The sequence below is a fragment of the Schistocerca cancellata genome, chromosome 1 (genome assembly GCF_023864275.1).
Source record: "Schistocerca cancellata isolate TAMUIC-IGC-003103 chromosome 1, iqSchCanc2.1, whole genome shotgun sequence".
NCBI classification, from domain to species: Eukaryota; Metazoa; Arthropoda; class Insecta; order Orthoptera; family Acrididae; genus Schistocerca; species Schistocerca cancellata.
In genome coordinates, this window is record NC_064626.1 from 869,957,656 (window position 1) to 869,978,369 (window position 20,714).

The window sequence follows — 20,714 nt, forward strand, 5'->3', positions numbered from 1 at the left end:
GAGAAAACAGCGCCATGGGATGAGACAAAGTATTTTCAGGCTCCCAGCAGAAAAACTGTCAGGAGGGTCTGACTGAGACGGCAGAGGGGCGTCGGAGTCCACGGTAGCAGGTTTGAGCCTATGCAATGCAACAGCTTGAGGACGATCTTCAACCATAATGTCGAACGTTGTCTCGCCCCACCAGAGAACTTTAAAGAAAGCGAGTTAGGGTGATTGCAGGGGTTATCTAATGGAATGATCCCTGAGCATTATGTGGGAGCAAGTGTTGAGTGCAGTTGGTACATAAGTGTCTGGTGGGGAATGGCTGATAGGCGGGTGTAGCCATGCATGTTTGAAGTGAGTGTGTATGCGACTAATGAAATCTGGGGAGAGGGAAAAATCCTCGCGTGCTTGAGGCAGGATAAGTTCCCCTGGTAGGACTGGATTCTCCCCGAAAATTCAGAAATGGTTCCCTGTAAGTCTGGTTTAAAGGTCGAACAGAGACTGAGTAACACCCACGGAAGTGCCTCGGACCAGAGGCAGTCATGCCACCTAAGGGCAGTTTTGAGGGTGCAGTGCCACCGTTCAACTAACCTGTTGCTTTGCGGGTGGTAGGCTGTTGTATGAATTTTTTTTAATGCCGCAGATGTTACATAAAATGGCGAATAGGGCAGACTCAAACTGCTGAACTTGGTCGGTGGTGATGGTGGTTGGGCAACCAAACTTGACAATCCATGAGGAGATGAAACCCGTCAACGGTTTCAGTGGTGATGTTGGGTAAAGGAACAGCTTCCACCCAGTGAGACATGTGATCGATTGTGGAGAGAATAGATAAATGGCCCTCCGACAGTGAGAGTGGACTGATAAGGTCGATATGTACATGACGAAATCTTCCTTGCGGAATGTAGAACTTTCCTAATGGAGGGGAGGTGTGGCGGCCGATTTTGTTGCATTGACAGGAGACGCAGCTGCGTGCCCAGGTCTGACAGTCCCGTTTAGTATTTTTCCAAACAAAACGCTCGGATACAAGTTGTGTGGTGGCATGGACGCCATGGTGAGCGAGGTTATGCAAGGCGTTGAAGGCTTGCCGGCACAGTGTGGGTGGGAGCAACAGCCGCAGGGTGCCAGTAGAAGAATCACACCACACCTCATCCAAAATGCCGGGGAACTTGGCTTTGATAAATACAAAAGTTGTTCGAGGATCTGAGAGGAGAGCTCGAGATTCATCAGAGGACAGGAGAGCGGCCAGGCTGGGTAAGTTGATGATGCATGAGATAGTATTTATCCATGAGAAAAAAATCAGCAGGGATGTTTTCTGTACCTTTGATGTAGCGAACGTCTGTTGTGAATTGAGAGACTAAACCAAAGTGGCAGAAACGCCAAGGGGGTGGGTCCTTGGGAGGGTTGCAGAAAGCTTGTAGCTTGTGATCGGTAAGGATGAAGAAAGAATGGCCCTCAACATCGGGCCGAAAGTGTTTGACCGCTTCATAGACCGCCAGAAGTTCCCTATCGAAAGCGGAATATTTCTTCTGAGCTGTAGACAGTTTTTCAGAGAAGAAATTAAGGGGAGAAACCATATCACCTTTGCGTTGCTGTAGTACTGCCCCCACCGCGATGTCGCTGGTGTCAGTAGTGATGAACAACTTGGCCGAAGGGTTGGGATGGGCGAGTGTCACGGCATGAGCTAAGGAAGTTTTTAGAGCCTTAAAGGCCTCCAGCATAGGTTCAGTCCAGTGAACTGGTTTAAGGCATGAAGTCTGTTTGCCCAACAGCGAGTCTGTCAGTGGGGCCTCCACGATGGCGCCAGAAGGCAGATGCCGACAGTAGTAATTTATTGTACCCAAGAAATGTCAGAGTTCTTTGTAAGTAGCCAGAGGCAGCAGTGATGTGATGGCCTGCATGTGGGATTTGGGAGGCTGTATTCCATCTGTGGAGATGATGTAACCCAAAAATGTGATAGAAGACTGGTGCAATTGGAGTTTGTCCTTGTTGACCTTGACGCCGTTGGAGTAGAAGGTCTGGAGGACCTTGGATAAATGATTTTCGTGTTCCTCAGCAGAGTTGCTTAAAATGAGTATGTCATCCAGATATGCAAAGCAAATCTTGAACTGTCGTAAGATTGAGTTGATGAAACGTTGCCATGTTTGTGCCACGTTTTTCAGGCTGAACAGCATGAAGTTGTATTGGAAAGAACCGAGCGGTGTGATAATAGCTGTCTTTGGAATGTCTTCCGGTGCTACGGGACTCAGGTGATAGGCACATTTACAGTCAATAACACTGAAGATTGTGACGCCCGATAACATAAGAGTGAAGTCGTTTATGTTCAGCACTGGGTAATTGTCCATGACAGTATGAGCGTTTAAGCGTCTGTAGTCGCTGCACATTTGGAAAGAAGCGTCGTGTTTGGTGACAAGGTGAATCAGTGAAGACCAGTTGCTGTCTGACGGTTGCAGGATACCTGCCTCCAAAAGTTCGGCAATTTGCTGCTGGGCCACATGCAACTTAATGGTGTTGAAGCGTCTAACCTTGTGCCTAATAGGAGCGTCGGCAGTGGTAACTATCTTATGTGTTGTTCCATCAGTGATGGAAGAAACTGAGAACTGCACACGAGAGTGAGCAATGTCCTGACGTGAAGTTTTTGGATGAGTGGGGCCTGACGAGGCGTAACCGTTAACCCGAGTGGGAAAAGGCAGCATGAAAGTCACATGCCTATTACACGAGTGCGGCGTGCACTTGTTTGGAAAGGTTGGCTGCACACAGCACGGAGTAGGTCGGGAAGTGCAGCGACTGTCTGTTGTCAGCCTTGCCTTGGGTCACTGGCGCGGGCGAGATAGACGTTGGTGTCACGCGGGGAACAGCAATAGCCGTCGAGTCACGTGGATAGAGAGAGAGAGAGAGAGAGAGAGAGAGCCATATCACGTGCGCAACTGTGATTAGAAGCACTGTTTGAAACACATGGCACTGAACGTGGCGAGCAAGCCGGGGGTGCAGTGTCTACCGGATGTGAATCGTCACACGCAATTAATTTTTTTGGACTAACCTGCTGAGTGTCCTAGCAGGTGTCTGCTGGAGAAACACGATTAGGTGGCAGCACTGTGGACTGCTGTTTCAGCAGTGAGGTACGGGCCGCGGCAAGCTCATGGTAATTGTGTGCTATTCGTTGTTTCAGCTAATCGTTTTCCTGGTGGAGTTGTGCCGCCGAGTCGTATTCTGACAGTAGGTTAGTGATGCAGGTCACAATGTCGCCCAAGAGCACTCGCGTACTAATGCACATGTCACAAGAGAAATAGAATGTAGAACATAACTGTGGGAGCACAGTATCTTAGTGTTAGTGGGATGATGTAGCAGTGAGCCCTGAACAATGTTCGGAGAGAGTTTGTAATGTGACAAAAATCCGTACCGAGAACTGGTTCATCAATGTCGGCAATGTAGAAAGTCCACAGAAAACACAGAGAAGTGGATAGGTGCACCGTAACTTTGACAGAGCCTGAGGTTTGTAACATTGATGCGTTGACAGCTCATAGAAGTGACCTCATTGGTGAAAATGCGGGAGGAGCCAACGATGTGGGTACGATAGACACGTCAGCACCTCTGTTGACTAGGAAGATGAGCTGTGACGAAATGTTGGTCACGTATAAACTTAACGCTCGGCCAGGTGGATGAATGGATAGAGTGCAATGTGTGCGGTTCTCCGCAGGACTTGGCGTCTTCTAGATCCTGCGGTCGGTGTTTGGGGGCTGGCAAGGTAATCAACACTTCTTGGCATCATCGCTGAAAATCTTGTGGTACCAACAATATGGACAAACTGGATGTGCAGGTGGCAGCGACTGTGGCAGCAGAGGAGGCTTGTCCTCATTGATTTGTTCCAGGATGTATACTGGCACATATGGTGTGTGGGCAATTCTTGAGTGCTCGGACAGAGGAGAGAGTGAGCGGATACTGCCAGGCAGTGTAGATGGCATGGAGGTGGAGCGAGCTCTGCTTCTGGCCACAGACAGCCGATAAACAGGAGCAATTGTGCCAACCAGTGGTGAGTGGTGTGCTGGTTGGTGTTTTCATAGCAGTGCATAAGCTGGTCTGCGACGCGAAGACGAGAGCCGATTGACTCGAAGGAGTGCGGTAGCAGGTGAATCTGTAGGTCGGTAGGTAACTTGGCGGACCATACTACAAACAGAGTAATGTCCAGCATTGCATGTTCACTCACAAGTAATCGGAGGCGGCACCAGAGTTGTGATGGAGTTTGGACCCTCAGATGCTCCTCGTACAAGATCTTGATGATTAATTCTTGTGGCGAGCAGGCGAGTCAGTCCAATATTGTTTTCTTTGTGAACTCGTACTTTGGTGGAGGCAGTGGCGCGAGGAGTAGATCACAAATTAAGTCTGAGTGATCATGGTGGTGCGTGACGAGACAAAGGAATTTAGAGTTGTTGTCAGACACATGATGTAACTCAAACAGATGCTCCACAAGCGCAAACCATGATATGGGGTTGTCCTCTTATAGAGGGGGCTGCTTCGGCAGATGGCGAGGGGGGGGGGGCCTTAGTCAGCTTCGGTGTATCTTGGAAGGCCTGCTGGTCCATGATAGGAGGGGGAGGGGCTGTACTGCAGCCTGGTGCCATAGGCGTATGTATGTTATTGGCAAGCACGTCCAAAGCAATGGCAAGTTGCATTGTCCTTGACGTATCACGAAAACATGACACGACTGGCATGGTTGGTACAGTGGGAAAGAGCAGTTGTGCAACAAATGTGGCGGTCCCATAAACTGGAGCGGAGGTTAGGGGTACAGATTTGAAATTGTCCACCTCGGAAATGACGTGGAAGGCCAGCGCAGCAGACACAGGCGGAACTGTGGGAGAGGCGAATGGCTGAACGGTTGGAATCAGGGCCCCCCCGTGCATGTGGGGGAGAGTCGGCCATTGGCGAAGGATTGGAGTGGTGTGGTGTGTTGTGGTTGTCATAGTTGGGCCTCCAAATCTTCGAACAAAGCGTTGGGTGAGGTAGCATCATGCAAATAACCTGTTGATTTACAACACCCAGCGCGGAAGTCGTAGAAACTTTGGGGGCACCAGTATGGGAATGGGATTATCGGTCGAATGCAATAACTTTCCCCATTAAATTCCACATATATATTTTGCAGTTAGCCATAAACGTGTACACAGCTTGAGATACAGCACAGAATTAAAAACTAACATGGAGGCTCGGCAGAGCAATAAGAGTTCTAAAATGGTATTAATCATGGTCGATATGACCTATCGACGCCACAAGGCCATTTCAGGCATGTTGTTTCATTTACATGGCATTCAGCCATCAAGATCACTAAATTCTGTGTGGACTCTAGTGAAGTAAGTGTGTATATTTATACAGTTAGTTAACGTTTCATAAGATATGTAAGTTACCTGCACTTTTGCTTTCTTTTGACTTTAATATTAAATTGCATTTCTCCATTTAATTTGTAAATATTAAAGTCTTTTGTTGGCGGGGATATGTAATGGTACAATATCTTTTACATATGATCTTTGGATCGATTAGGCACAAGCAACAGAAAGTACAATTTAGTAGTTGTCGAGTGGCCGAACTTTGAGGCAGTAGCGTTCAGGCAGAGCTGGTAATTGCTCATTGAAGGCAGTAGAGTACAGGCAGAGCTCATAGTTGGTCATGCAAACAGTTATTGTGTAATGGCACACTGTTTAAAGTTTTCTTTAATTGTGTGTTTTAATATCAATGCTCATGTGTTTAACAAAATAAATGTTGTACAGTAAAATTCATGCATTACTAATTTCAGAAGTACGTCACTCAGCACACAATAATGAGTAAATTTAACAGCAAGAAAGCGGCATTTTCAATCTAAATCAATTACATGCAGGCCACCCATTGACAAAAACGAGTGTATTCAGTGCACAGATGTGGGGAGAAGCCTTGCAATGTCTCCCTCATCCGTAATTTAAGAAAAAGACAAGACTGCACCTGAAGAAGAGATCGTGGAGCTACTCGTGAACAACTACAATGAGGGCGAATTAGTCTTAAGTCCGCAGAAGTGGTGACTCCTCCACTGATCCTGAATCCTTCAGTCTACATAAGGTGGGGTAATTCTAGTCTTATATTTGAACAAGAGATGTAATTTATAGTTCATTGAGATCCAAGTGATTTAAATTGATAATGAAATACTTAGGAAGAAAACACAGTTCAGTGACGAAGTGGAATTAAAGTTATTTTTATCCCTTTACTGACATGTTTGATGATTTGCCTTTGGCATGCAGCTGTCAACTAAGGAATGATTCAGACTTCATTCTTCACGTTTTTGACAGGAGGTCTGAGGACATTTATAGTTGATGAAACCAAGTGGCTATAGTTATACATCAAGGAAATTGCCCCAGAGTTAGTACATTTTAGATTATTCAAGTAGTCTTTCACGTGTTGCGCGATACGGCTAAAAGTTACCAAATATTGGTCCAGAATGTTTCTTTTGAACACACCAGTTTTTGAACACACCAGTCTTCAGTGTGTCCTGAGACAGTTGTCTGTTAATTCTGAGAATTTCATGTTTCAGAGAGTACTCTACCATTAGTATAGGGAGAGATTATTTAAGATCAAGAACATTCTACATAAAAGCTCCTACAGCATTCCATTGTGCATTTAATTTGAATAAGAAGCTTTGCACTGGAGAGAGCCAGTTATTCTGCAGATATCTACTAGCCTGTTTTCATTTTTCCAAAGATGTTATTTTCATATGGCTTTGCTTGCACCCCAAGTCTCAGTGATGTAAAAGATACATATGCTAAACTTCAATAAGACAATGTCATTTAGAGACTGCACACACAGATCACTTGAAGCACTTTGCTCTAATGGGCTTTTCATGTATTTCTTTCATCTTTGTAGGTAACCGGACTTTAAAATTGGAACCAAAAGAAGAATCTGGCAGCTAGAAAAGGTGCCTAGTGATGAGTTTTTATGAGGTCAGCTCCCTTCAAAGGAACAAGTACTTTGTATTTACCATGACATGCAAAATGGACCAATTTTGGTGTGGTATCTATGTTATACTTCTTATTTATAGTCTGTAAGCCTACTGTGTTCGATGTCTGTAGATTTAATTAGTAAATTTTCTCTCAGATGCTGTTCTAGACGTTTGCTGAGGCAGCCTTTCTGTTCAGTTCCACTCAACTGTGTTATGGCAGTCTTCACCAGACTCCGTCTCCTCCTGTTTGGATGTGTGTTAAAAGAGGATGTTAATGGTCTTCGAAGCTACTTGAATGACAAACAATTGAACTTTAAACCTTCTGTATTAACATGTTATCCTACAAAAATATTGTCTCAATATACAATCTCGTATACAATGTGGATTGACAGGTTAAAACGATGTAGTGTGGATAAGATCAAGACAACAAGTATTCTCTGCACAAGCCAGTTTGACAGTTATTTCTCTTTTCACAGCATTCATTGTAGTTGGCCTTCTCCTTTTCCCATTGTCTTGTAAACACTTTCAAAACCACGATGTCAAGGACAAACAGCTCCATGTACCAGGTGACGAAGTTCATTCACCGTCTTACATTGTAGATGCAATGGGTCAAGATATTTTCCCATCTGCTCATACCGTAAACAATATCTGTCACAAAAGGGATGTGCTGACACTTACTACAGAATGTCAAAAACATCTTTCATCACCATGGAAGACTGGGAGTGAGACCTGTCATTTCATAAGATGTCATGTCACACTTCAGCCATCACAAGGAAATGGAAGAAACACAACTGGATGTTACTACATCTGCCAGTAATAAACTACATAGTGTGGGGGAAAAGCAAGTATTCCTGTTAAGGCAAAGGAGAATATCCAAGCTAGTATACAGAAGCTGTACAAAGAACACCAAAATCTGGGTAAAGAGAAATCACAGACAAAGCAAATATGAAATTACTGATTTGGAAAGGTGATCTCATAAATTTGACATTTTCCAATAAAATGTGATTGACATGACAAGTTTATCACAAGAAGGTAAAGAACTTCTTAGATGACAAAGATAAGATCGTATTAGTTCACCAATGAGTGGAGTAGACAAGGTTCTTGCCCTTGAAAATATAAATTAAGTGTACAAAAGATGAAAAAAATTCGTATAAGAATAAACACGACAAAGATTTATTAAAATCAATAAGACAGTTACCCTGGAAGACTCAACTCCATCATCACCACCACCACCTAGAGACAAAGAGAGTTATCACCTACAGCACCAAAAATATTTGGTTAAAGACCTTGATTAAAACCTCTTTGTCAGACACATCTACTTCAGTTCAATAAACAGTTCTGTTGACACAGAAGTAATAAATTTTACCATTTGCAAAGCCTTGGCAATGTTGTTCCGATGCAATGATTTCCGTATCTCCAGGCTACTATTTACTGAGGTTGGATGATCAACAAAAGTAAAATAATAAAGAAAATCAAAGAGTCATTCTTTGAAAATCATTTGGTCTTGCATTGGGATAGTGAATTGCAGCTCTCAAGTTGCCCATGAGAGTGTCAAAACTTTGGAAGATAAGAGGTGCAGTTCCTTACCAGATAGGTTTGATGGGGGACATTGAATGTCCATAGGACAGCTTAATTTGTATTATGTTGAAATAGGGGAAGAATGTCACAGATACGATAAGTGAGCTGGGGTGTTGGTCATTAAAACAAAGGCGGTTTTTGTTGCTTTTGTTGCAGTGAGATCTTTTAATGGGATTTCAGTCGCCAACTTTCTCCTCTCAAAACGAATATATTTTATTCTCACCAACTTACATAGGGAGAAATGATAATTTTAATAAAATGAGAGAAATTAGAGATTGTACAGTACAGAAAGATTTAAGTGTTTGTTTATCCCACATGGTGTTGGAGAGTGGAATGGTAGAGAAGTAGTGTGAAGGTGGTTCAAAGAACTCTCTTCCAGACACTTAAGTGTGAACTGCAGAATAGTCATCTAGATGCAGTGAGTGACAAAGAGTTTGAGCATTTGCTTGGTGTGCCTGTTGCCTTGAAAGGGTGCAGATGGCTGAAGCAATTACTTGCAAAGTTGGCCGATTTGGTCAACATGACATCGGTATATCTTTTGATATTATAGTATCAAATACAGGACTAATCCGGGGGCATGCTTCGCTAAATGGATGGATATTCCTCTATGAGATTCTGAAGGAATGAAACAGGTTGCACATTTTGTCAACCCATATACATTCGCTTTTGGCACGAGACAGTTTTAAATCAATGGGGGTCCAACAAATGATTTGCATATAAAACAGCTTCAGAGCACTTACCCAGATGCAGATGTCAAAGAAAGTGCTTTCGCATTGCTAAGACAAGTTTGGTATCCATCAGAAAGAAACATAGGTTTGAATGAACGTATTACTCAAGCTGTTAAGGAAAATATTACTAAAAAATTCAGAAAACAGACCTCCAAAGAAAAACAAAATGAAACTATTAGAGTGTAATGTTTTAAGGAAAGACACAAACCATTTCACTACTAATAAAACAAAAATGTTCTTTGAACTGTTTGAGATCCACAATGTGACAACACAGCAGTGATTCTCTAAGAAGCCATGTGAACACTCAAAGTGCTCAAATGATACTGCAGAAAGAGGGACTGCTGTGATAAACTTTAATGAATCATTCAGGGATGAACAATAAAAACAATTCTTGTTGAGGGTAGCCAAGCAGTACAGAAGTCATCACCAAATGAACAAAAGATGAGATTGCATTGTTCAAAGTTGATCATACTACCTATCGATCTTAGTGGCTAGTTTTAATATTATTTTAAGGTTTTGATTTCTAGTTTTTCCAATAACAGTAGCTAACATTCGAAAATCTTATTTTTTGCCTACTTTTAGAAGACTGATCAAAATGTGCAACCTCTACACATTATCCCTTCTCGAAATTCGATATATAATTTTTGCGTCACGTACTCGAGATATAAACAAAGTCTGCAAAAATTTTACATTTATTTTTTTGCTTACAAAATGAAACATCTTAACATTTACCTTTCAAACAACTTATTCCAATGAATGGGTTAGGTTTGGCATTAAAACATTTTGTGTTATACAACTATCAGACTGGCTATGTTATAGATTGCATAGTTTCTACAGGGACGGGAACACTGAAGAGGAAAATGCAATGCACTGTAGAATATAATTTGAATATGAGAGCAGATAATTGCTTTGATATGCTGCTAAGCTCTGATCTAAAGACACTGAAATGGTATAAAATATTCTTTTTTTTCAGTATCAACATATGTGTATTTACACAGGTCAAAAAATGTCAATAACCGAGTTCCATCCATTGCTGTTAAAAGAACTTATAGAAACATATGCAACAGACCACATGGAAAGTTGGTGTTATGATAATCTTCTACGATCTGTGGGGATCCAGTTCCCAAATGTTTCAAGCATCAAGTACTCAAAGAAAGACACTAATGAATATATGCCTGGTTTGTTGGACACAAAGTGCATCGAGAAACCAGATACAAGTGCAAAAATTACAGGGTACTATTGGGTGTTGTACAATTTTGAGTCTCAGCACTAACCATCAGTTTAGGTTGGGTGAAACTAGGTCAGTAAGAAAATTAATAAAAATGTATTTTTAACTTCACCAGTCCGGATCCAAAGCTGGACCAAAAAGGATGGAAAACACACTGTGTGAACATAGTTGCAAATCTACTTAAAAATTTCAGATGTTGTCTCCAGTTAATGACTATGTTGACAAACACACAGATTGGAAGTTTGAAGTGCTGTAATTACTTTTTTGTTAAGTATACAACAGTAAACATACAGCAAACATTGCATCAGACAAAGGTAATAAATGATCATTATTTATGTATGGAAGTACTCATACAGAAACAAAAATCAGTGTAGTTTGTTCGGCATATGTGCAAGCAGGGTGCTTTTGGAAGGAGAAAAAAAAATCACGAAAGAAAACTATAATCGGTGCTTTCATTTCTCACACTCAGCTTTGGGAATTGTGTTCCTCAATGAACATGATAGGTGGATACTATGGATTCAATGGCATTGAAGGTAAAAAACAAATGAGCAAAGCAATGAAAAAATCCAATAAAAAGACATCCAAATACGAAACAGTTCTAAATTCACTTGGTAATTATTCCACAGGATATCGGTGACAAATGACTGGTGATTATTTTGAACCTCTGATTAAAGCTCGGGCTCACATGTTGCACTCAGCGAAGCTTAGGTTCCAGCATGCATTCTGTCAGCATTAAACCGTGATGTGCTGTTGACCAATGTGGTGCTCATTGTCTAACTGTCTCCTTAGTTACACTGTCACTTGCAGACCATTTGCTCAGCTGGGCAGGGCGATAGTGTCAATCCTTAATTTACTTGCTTTATTATATGTAAAATTAATTGAGCCCCTCTCTCTGTAACAGAAGCCCTCCAACATTTCTGAAGCATTTAATTAATTTGGCATGGGGCATGGCACACAGGTGGATGACAAAAGTGATTGTCAATAGGTGTTCTTCGGCCCAGTGAGACACAGCAGACACCACATTTTGGAATGTGTGCCCCCAATTGGTTATTTGTACAGCCAGGGTAGAGCGCTGTGATGGTTCCACTCCGCAAAGTACTGTATTCATATTGCTATCATCATATATATTATTTTTTTTAAATAATGCCTTTTTACCCAGAGCTTGCAAAACTTGTTCCTAAAGTAGAATGTAAAGCTTGGCTGTGTCCCATATATTATTTCACTAAGTTTCTCCTGTGCAGTGTGGTTATTTAAAAATTGGTATTTTGGTTACAGATACTGAATGCCACTTGAGGTGCTATTTAAATTATTAAACCTAATGTAATTTACAATTTGTACAGAAACCAGATGTCAGTTGTAAGAGTCGAGGGACATGAAAGGGAAGCAGCGGTTGGGAAGGGAGTAAGACAGGGTTGTAGCCTCTCCCTGATGTTATTCAATCTGTATATTGAGCAAGCAGTAAAGGAAACAAAAGAAAAATTCGGAGTAGGTATTAAAATCCATGGAGAAAAAATAAAAACTTTGAGGTTCGCCGATGACATTGTAATTCTGTCAGAGACAGCAAAGGACTTGGAAGAGCAGTTGAATGGAATGGATGGTATTTTGAAGGGAGGATTTTCGGCTTTCGTGAAATTTGTTTTAAAGATTGTGCACAATTAATTGCTTGAGGGCCACAAGCCTGTTAGGTTGTTGGAGGATTTGTTCTGAATGTTCAGTGGGAGAGTTATGCTCATACCAATGTGTGCAAAGGAAAATTTTAATATTGTGTGTTGCCAAAATAAATGTTAAATAAAAGTGCTCAGTTGCTTACTGCTCAAGGCTCCATGTATCCAACACAGCCTGCTTCATGGCTAACCAATTCCTGCCCACAACCTACAATAATACATTATAGTTACTGATATTGAGGTACAGTATACGGAGCTAATCTAACACCATGAGCAAGGAAATATGCAACTACAAATAAATGAACTATGAGGTACCGTATCCAATCTAACACAGTGTTCACAGCAAAACAAAAGCAAACAACAAACAAACAAACTTCAATTACTGCAGGTAAAGTTAGTCTGACACAATTGGGGATTTCAGTCTCTAACAACCTTGTGCAAGACACGATAGCAATTTGGATATAGTTCACAAAAAAGATCTCCTATCTTGCCACACTCATTGTAAGTTAACAGGTTCTGTGAAGCCAATTGTCCACCCTCAGGACACGAGACTGCAAGGCCAGTGCTGAATAATGTTGCCCTGAAGTACAGTGTCACTCAGTAGTTCTCTGTGTCACAGGAGTCTGCAATGCTATTTGTTTTATAGACACACAAAACAGACTCACCACTGATGTCTTTATGGGACATGCAGCTATTTTATAGCAATACAGCAAGCTTTTAAGTTCTGATACTTAAATAACTTTAACACAAACTTCAAAAAGAACATTCAATCACTGCACTTGTGTGGACAGCTTGGGATCAGTGCAGGGAGTGACAGGAACTGGCAACACTTCCTGTAGCATGCTTTAGGTAACAGCCCCCACACGCTGCAACAAAGAAGTTTTTCACAGAAAACTCTTGTCTTTGGATGCATACAGTTCACAATGTGGTTTTTTACCAGGTGATGGGCCATCTGCTGCAGCTTGAGATTGTCTGCTACAGCAGAAGAGCGGCAGGCCGAATTTGTTTTCCCACTGCGAGAAGGAGAGGGCAGTTGCAGCATACAGAGGCCGGTCCCAGTGGTGTGGGGTCTGCAGAGCCAGGCCAACAGTGGCGTGGTGCGCAGTGGCATCTGGAGCGTCACCTTATGAGCTAGCTGCAGTGTTAACACCCCACTACACTGCTAGCTGGGGCATGAGGGTCAATGAACATGTTGGGGTGCAGGGACAGAGCCAAGCAAGTGGCATGCTGATGCTCGAGCAGGTTGCACACAGTGGACAATGCACAGTGTACCCTGTGCAGGGGGCATAATGTGTGTCCTTTCGTGCTGGGGCCATAGGTGCTTGCTGCTGCTCCTCTTGCTGGTAGATCAGGCCCCACATTGCATCAGAGGCATGTGCTAGCGACATAGGGAGGGTGACAGGTACCTCGCCATTGAATGCATAGTGCTGGCACCTCATGACCCAGGTGGGGGGACAGGGGATGGATCCAGTGGTGGGGGGTCACAAGCAGCTCTGTTGGGGCAGGTGGTGATGTGAATGGCAGGCTGGCATCCACTCTCTGGCACCAAGCACTGCCTGCCAGGTTAGCAGTTGCGGACAGGGTACCATTTTCATCACTCGGTGCCACATCGATTTCAATGACTGGCAATGGGCAAGAAACGCTGAGACAGTGTGTATGTACACTGACTTTAATCAATCAGTGGAGGTAGCACCATGGAGATATACAGAACACGTCTTCTCCTTGTTTTGGGGGAACAAGTTGTGGTCCTGAATACTATGGGCGGAGCAGTAGCTCGCGGGCATCCACCCAGAGCATGACATACACACATGTACGGAGGTTCCAATGTGTGAAGGACATGAGCCAGCCATGGCGTCAGGGGTGTGCCAGGTGCAGGTGCACAATGCAATCGTGCAGCTGCTGTACAAATGCTATGGTGTAAATGAAGGCTTGCAGGGGCTGTGGCTTGAAGGCTCCAGGGACAGAGAGCAGCTCCCAGTATATGACTTTGGTGGGGGACACAGTCAGTTTTGAGTCACTTGCAAGCCCAGAAGTAGTAGCAAGGTAGGAGTCCAAGTTACGGACTAACAGGTAAGAGCGGATTTAGGCTCCTTAGTATCTCTGCACCGCACTTTTAGTGGCAGGGTGGCAACTAGCCATAAAACGGACGCATGTACCGTCAGATTGTCATCCACATTCCAGTGTCACATAGTGGGGGCACCCAAAATGTGAGACCCAGTTTTCCATCAAAGTCTTTACCACTATGTCTGCCATAATGGTCTGATAGTGGCATGGCTTCTGGCCACTGATTGAACCTGTCAACGATGGTGGGGCTGTACCAGTGGCCATCTGATGACAGAAGGGGGCCTACACTGACAATATGGGCATGCAAAAAATAATGGTCCACCACAGGGACAGAAACAATAAGGGTATGCACTACAGCTTACCTTGTAGTGCTGGCATGGGAGACAGGTTTGGGCCAAGTTGGTGCAGCAATGTTGGATATCAGGCCAGGTGACAGCTGTGGATACACAGACAGTGGAGTGAAATATACTGTGTAGGTGTTACAGCGCTGCCTTGCATAAGTCAGGGGAGGGGTAGGGGCAGATAGGTTCTGTGGAACTGCGTGGGTGGTGGAACTCGCACCAGATGAGTAAGTGCATACTGGGAACAGTATTTGGTTGGAGATTGAGGCCAGTGTTTGGGCCACTGTGCAGGCTTAGCAGCTCAGGACTGACAACCTGAGTGGGAGCCAGGGCAATATAGCTGACTGGTGGCATTAAGGGGCCGAGGCAGTAGATAACATTGTTGATGCCTGACAAATGCCAAATGTTAGTTGTGAACAGCAGTATGTATTCCTGTTAACGAAACTGTCTGGGGAAGACTGTATGTATTCCTGTTGACAGAACTGCCTGGGGAAGACTATGTCTTCTTTTCAATGAAAACCTGTTTTAAGCGGCGGTGGTGGGTGAAAACCGTGAAGGGGCATCCTTCCAACAAGAGGAGGAAGCAGCTCATTTCATCACCTTGCATACAGCAAGATGCCACAGTCCAGTGCAACCCAACTCCACTGTGGCTCAGAGAGCTTCATGGAAAAGAATGCCGGTGGCTGCCTGGAACTTTCAGTGTGTTGTTAAAGGAAGGTGCCTAGGGCAGACTGGCTAGTGTCAACAATAATTGCAAGCTGGGCAGTCGGATGGGGGTGGACCAGGAAGGTAGCACATGAGGTCATGTTTCATTTTTTGCTTTCAGTGTCGCTCAGTGTCGTTCAGGAACCTGTGGAGCTCTTTAAAAGATGCAGGGTGTGGGAATTCGGCAATGCAGACTTGTCCATCGGGTGGGATCCTACAGATGGCATCCTGTGTCCAAGGAAGTCAATCTCTTGACACCAAAGACTCATTTCTCCCGGTTGATAATTCCTGCACCTTGGAGGCAGAAAAATGTATACTGGAGGCATCAGTGGAGCTCCGTGACATTGCACGAGTGGATGAGGAAATCACCCAGGCAGGCAAAACAACCTGAGCCACCATGTAGGGAATTATCAAAAAAGTGTTGTCAAGTCTGGGCAGCATTGGAGAGCCCGAAGGGTGTAAAAACACAGAGAAAGACCGAACGCAGTGATTATTGCTGTCTTCTTCATGTCCTCTGGGATGACCAGAACCTGCATAAATGCTGTTGCATAGTATACCTTGCTCAAGACAGTTGCACCAGACAGTCACAGTAGTTGCACAAGAAGAGCACTGGGTAGTGGCCAGGGACAGCCCTCGGCATTGAGAGCCTGAAAGTCATCATACAATCAAGTATCATCTTTTTTCAGACTAGGTGTAGGGCAGACACACGAGCTCTTCATGGGATAGAATACAGTGGCAGTGTTTGCTTCTTCAATTTTGGTCTGTTTGGGTCATTCCTCAGATGGCAGAAATCTTGGGGACCCAGTGTAGTTGCAATGTACCAGGATGCACCTCCTGCAGGTGCAGGAAGGGTGCGAGGAGGGCAGCAAAGTGTCCTGAATATGACAACTGCTTGATGGTGATATGGGTGGCATTGTGGAATCGACAAGGAATCCAATGGTGGACTGTCATCGACGATTCGTGATGTCAAGGAGACAAGCTACCATAGTGAGCAATGAAGTCTGCACCAAGAATAGGGTCCATAATGTCGGCCATGGTAAAGGTCTACACGAAATCTCTGCAGCTGCGACACTGGGTGTGGGAGCAGTATATTGCTATTATGAAGCCATTTGCCACAGTGATGAGAGCGGCCAGCGGAGTGTAACAATTTGTAAGGAGAGGTGGAGAGACTAGAGCCCATGTCGTGCAGTTAGACTGTTAGGGAGGAGGGGTTCCGACAGTTTTGCACCGACAGGTGCTCATAAACAGTGGAGCAACTGGGCATCCCTATTGTGTTTGGTGACCATATGCATAGTGCTCAGCAACTTCCAGCCGTTGCAGAAATGCTCATGATATCTTCAAAGATCACCTACACCTCAAACGTCCTGGCTGACACAATGTCTGTGAGAGGGTGGCGGCTGTGTGGGCATGTGCGATGATTATCACAGCTGTCGCCGAGTGAGGACATGCACAGTGTGTGGGCGAATGAGGGATGGGGAGGCCCTGTGTATGCTCCAGGGCTGAGGTGAGTTCATCTCACTGATTATGTAGGTCATGAGCTGTGCCATCTCTGGAGGGGGATGGCAGGCATGGGAGCTGATGCAGGCGGATGGTCAAGAGTCTAAGATCCTATCTCCCATCATGGCTGTCATGCCAACATTTATATAGCTGTGTGGTCTACAGCAGGAAAATTCATGAGTAGCTGTTTTTCAGGAACATTTGCAGGCTCAGCCAGTGCATGAAGGTACTGGAGGAGATGTGAGAGCCACATGTGTCCTGCATTTCTGAAACGCCTGTTTCGATATCAGCTGGTATTTTAGGCACCAAATGTGCCAGACTGGGAGGCTTATGATGTTGTTGGACACCTATGTGGCAATCAGGGTCAGGGGGTCATGGGAATAGAATGGAAACAGGCGAACAGGTTGGATGGTAGGAGGGATTATGTGCACCAGTGTGGTGGCAGTCCCTGTGAGCTGCATGCTGTGGCCGAGGAAGGTGTGAAAGCCAGCCATATGCACTTGTACGTTGGTGAAGAGGCAGAGGGAGGTGTTATTTACCAGTTGGGACTGAAAAAGGGATCAGACTCACACTGCAACATGAGGCATCACTCAGTGAGTTAGCAGTGTAACAGCAGAGTGGTGGACTGCAATACGCATGCGGCCCAGTGTGGCGAGCGCTGGTAGAGGAATGTGATGTCAGCAGCTGCTCTTTGTGTGCTTGAACTTGCCCTTTTAGAAGTTGATGGAAGCCTGCATTGTAGGAATTAAGTTCCTCAGTGAACACAACCTAATACTATGGGTTTGTTAGACGTGTACAGGGTAAAATGGACAGGTAAAGCAATGGAATAATGTAATAAAAAGACATCCAAATATTAAACGAGTCCTTTATTGGAACATTAACAGGTGCCATTAAATACAGAATGCATTTACAAAGACAAGTTGCCACGAAAATAGCTATGAACAAAAATTCTCAATGAAGTCAGTCTGGTAATCCCCACCATTCTTGAAGGTGTTACGAATACATGCCAGGGGTGCTCATCATCTGTGTGCGGTGGAATCACTTTGCACAACTTTTTGACTTGAGAATCATCATTAATGAGCTTGAGGTATAGTAAATGGAGATCTTCAAACACAGTTCTCAAGGAAATATACAAATACAAATAAATGAACTGTAACAAATTAACACCTAAAGAACATTAAATTACTGCACTCATTGTGTGGACAGCTTGGCGTCAGTGCACGACATGTTGGGAGTTGAAGCACTTCCAGCAGAATTCTTTTAGCAGAAAACACATTGTGCGCCAGAGAAAACTGTTGTCCTCTGATACGTGTAGTTATCTAAAATTTGTACTACTTTATTTAGTAGAGTGAAGAATACTTTCAGTACAACAGGTAATGTGGACACACAACTATGAAGAAACATTGCACTATCGATGTGTAGTTAAAAATACTTCCATTTTTCAAATGGGTTACCAAAATAATCATGAACTATTTTAGGGAAAACAACCTTCACATACCTGCGGCTTTGTAACAACTGTTAATTAACAAGCAAGCCTCATTCAAAGAAACTAAGTTTTACACTTACAATAATGTGCACCTGGCAATGACACACCTTTATTGACAGGAGACATCACAGAAACCGCTCTAGAAATATTCAGCACCAGGGCACAACAGCCCATTCCCCTCCCTCCCCCCAAGCTCATGTAGAAGCCAAAATGCATGCTCCTAAGCACAGGTAAACATTAGGCAATAATTACAAATGCTCAGCTGGTGTGTGCAAAATATGTCTGCAACCAGTGTAAGTGTTAAGGTCACACTCAGGACAGAGCCTTGTGGGACTCCACTCCACTGTGGGAAGCAGTGTAGGAATTACTGGCAAACCAATCACTGACAGAAAAGATTGGATGATTGGGAGCAAGCCACAGAAACCCCACTCACGTAAGGTTGTCGTGTCATGGGCTCTTTTGAGTCATGTCTTCCAATTGATTTGATGCAGTCTGCCATGAATTCCTCTCCTGTGCCAACCTCTTCATCTCTGAATAGCACCCTACATCCTCAGTTGTTATATTTATTCCAGTCTTCCTTTCTCTAAAGTTTTTGCCCTACAGTACCATTGAATTTATACCATGATGTCTTAACAGGTCCTGCAATCCTGTAACTTCATCTTGTCAGTGTTTTCCATACATTCATTTCTTCGCCGATTCTGTGTAGAGCATGATTCCTTATCTTTTCAGTCCACCAAATTTTCTATATTCTTCTGTAGCACCACATCTCAAATGCTCGATTCTCTTCTATTCATGCTCTGTGCAGACCAAACGAGACAGTGACAAGATGCTGAACCATTCTCATGGCAGACTTCAAGCAGAGTAGGTAACCATCCAGAAATCTGCAGTGAGTTAGACACAAGGTCCTTTGTTCTGAAGATCCAGAACAGTCATCTGCTTACCATTCAATCAACCACATGCAAAGGACATTGATTTGCAGCTATCCATTTCCAGTGGGATCTTTATTATACGGGTGGAAGAGGTCAAGGCACCCATTGCAGACATGGAGGTACGAGGTAGGATGGAGTTCTTTTCCTCACATGAATAGATGAATGAAGATTGTACTGAGGCCATGTGACAAGGTGGCAGAGGGAGTAAGACTTTTGCGAACTGCATGCTGTCACTTTGAGATGGTAAAGACCAATATTTTTTCAAAAAACTCAATGCAAGAAATTGGATTGATAGCGCTTTTTCCTTTGTTGTAAATTTTCCTTTTGAATGAATATTTTAATTTATACTGTAGTAGTAATACGTCGGTCAACTAAATACATTCCAGTACCTAGAACACAATTTGAAGATAATTGAATAATCATTATGGAGTTTTCTCTATTTGGATCTTCAGAGCAGAAAATACTTCAAGTTGTTGAATTTAGGTGGCAGAATTGACAAAGTAAATGCCTTAATTGATTAAATGAGTATCAAGAGGTGTGACGATATGTTTGAGGAGTAGCATCTGAAGTTTATTCAAATGAAAAACTGAGAAATAAACTGAACAGACTAAAAAATACATTTAGTATTATGAAGGAGAGATATGATAAAGTGTAGACAAGTAGTTAACCATAGCGACAGTTCTACAGAATATTCAGGTAAAAGGTGAAGACCAAACAGACAACTTAAAGTTTAAACTTAAGCAAGGATTCTCAAACTTTGGCAATAAAAAAACAAGGGGCAGGCACAAAGCAAACATAGTGTGAATGCTCTCAAATACTGAATATTACCTCAAGAGAGCTAGCAAATATTCCACAGTTAATCTTTCATTCTACAGCTGAGAGTATGCTGTCACCCAGTTACAGATTAAAACTCCATGCTGGACCAGGACTGAAGCTGTGAAGACATGCCACAAACACTTACAATGATCATACACTATGTGATCTAAAGTATCTGGACACCCCCAAAAACATATTTTTTCATATTAGGTGCATTGTGCCACCACCTACTGCCAGGTACTCCATATCAGTGACCTCAGTAGTCATTAGACATTGTGAGAGCAGAACAGGGCGCCCTGCAGAGCTAACAGTCTTCAAACGTGGTCAAGTGATTGGGTGTCACTTGTGTCATATGTCTTTACATGAGATTTCCACACTCCTAAACATCCCTAGGTCCACTGTTTCTGACATGGTGAATTGGAAACATGAAGGGACACGTACAGCACACAAACGTGCAGGCCGACCTTTTCTGTTGACTGACACAGACCACCGACAGTTTAAGAGGGTCGTAATTTGTAATAGGTAATGATGATGATGATTAGTTTGTGGGGCACTCAACTGTGCGGTTATCAATGCCTGTACAAATTCCCAAACTTTGCTCAGTCCAATCTCACCAGTTCGATGAATGATGATGAATTGACGAGGACAAGGTCCTGTTGTCATCTCGAGGCAGGTAATTTGTAGGCAGACATTTATCCAGAACATTACACAGGAATTCCAAACTGCATCAGGATCCACTGTAATTAC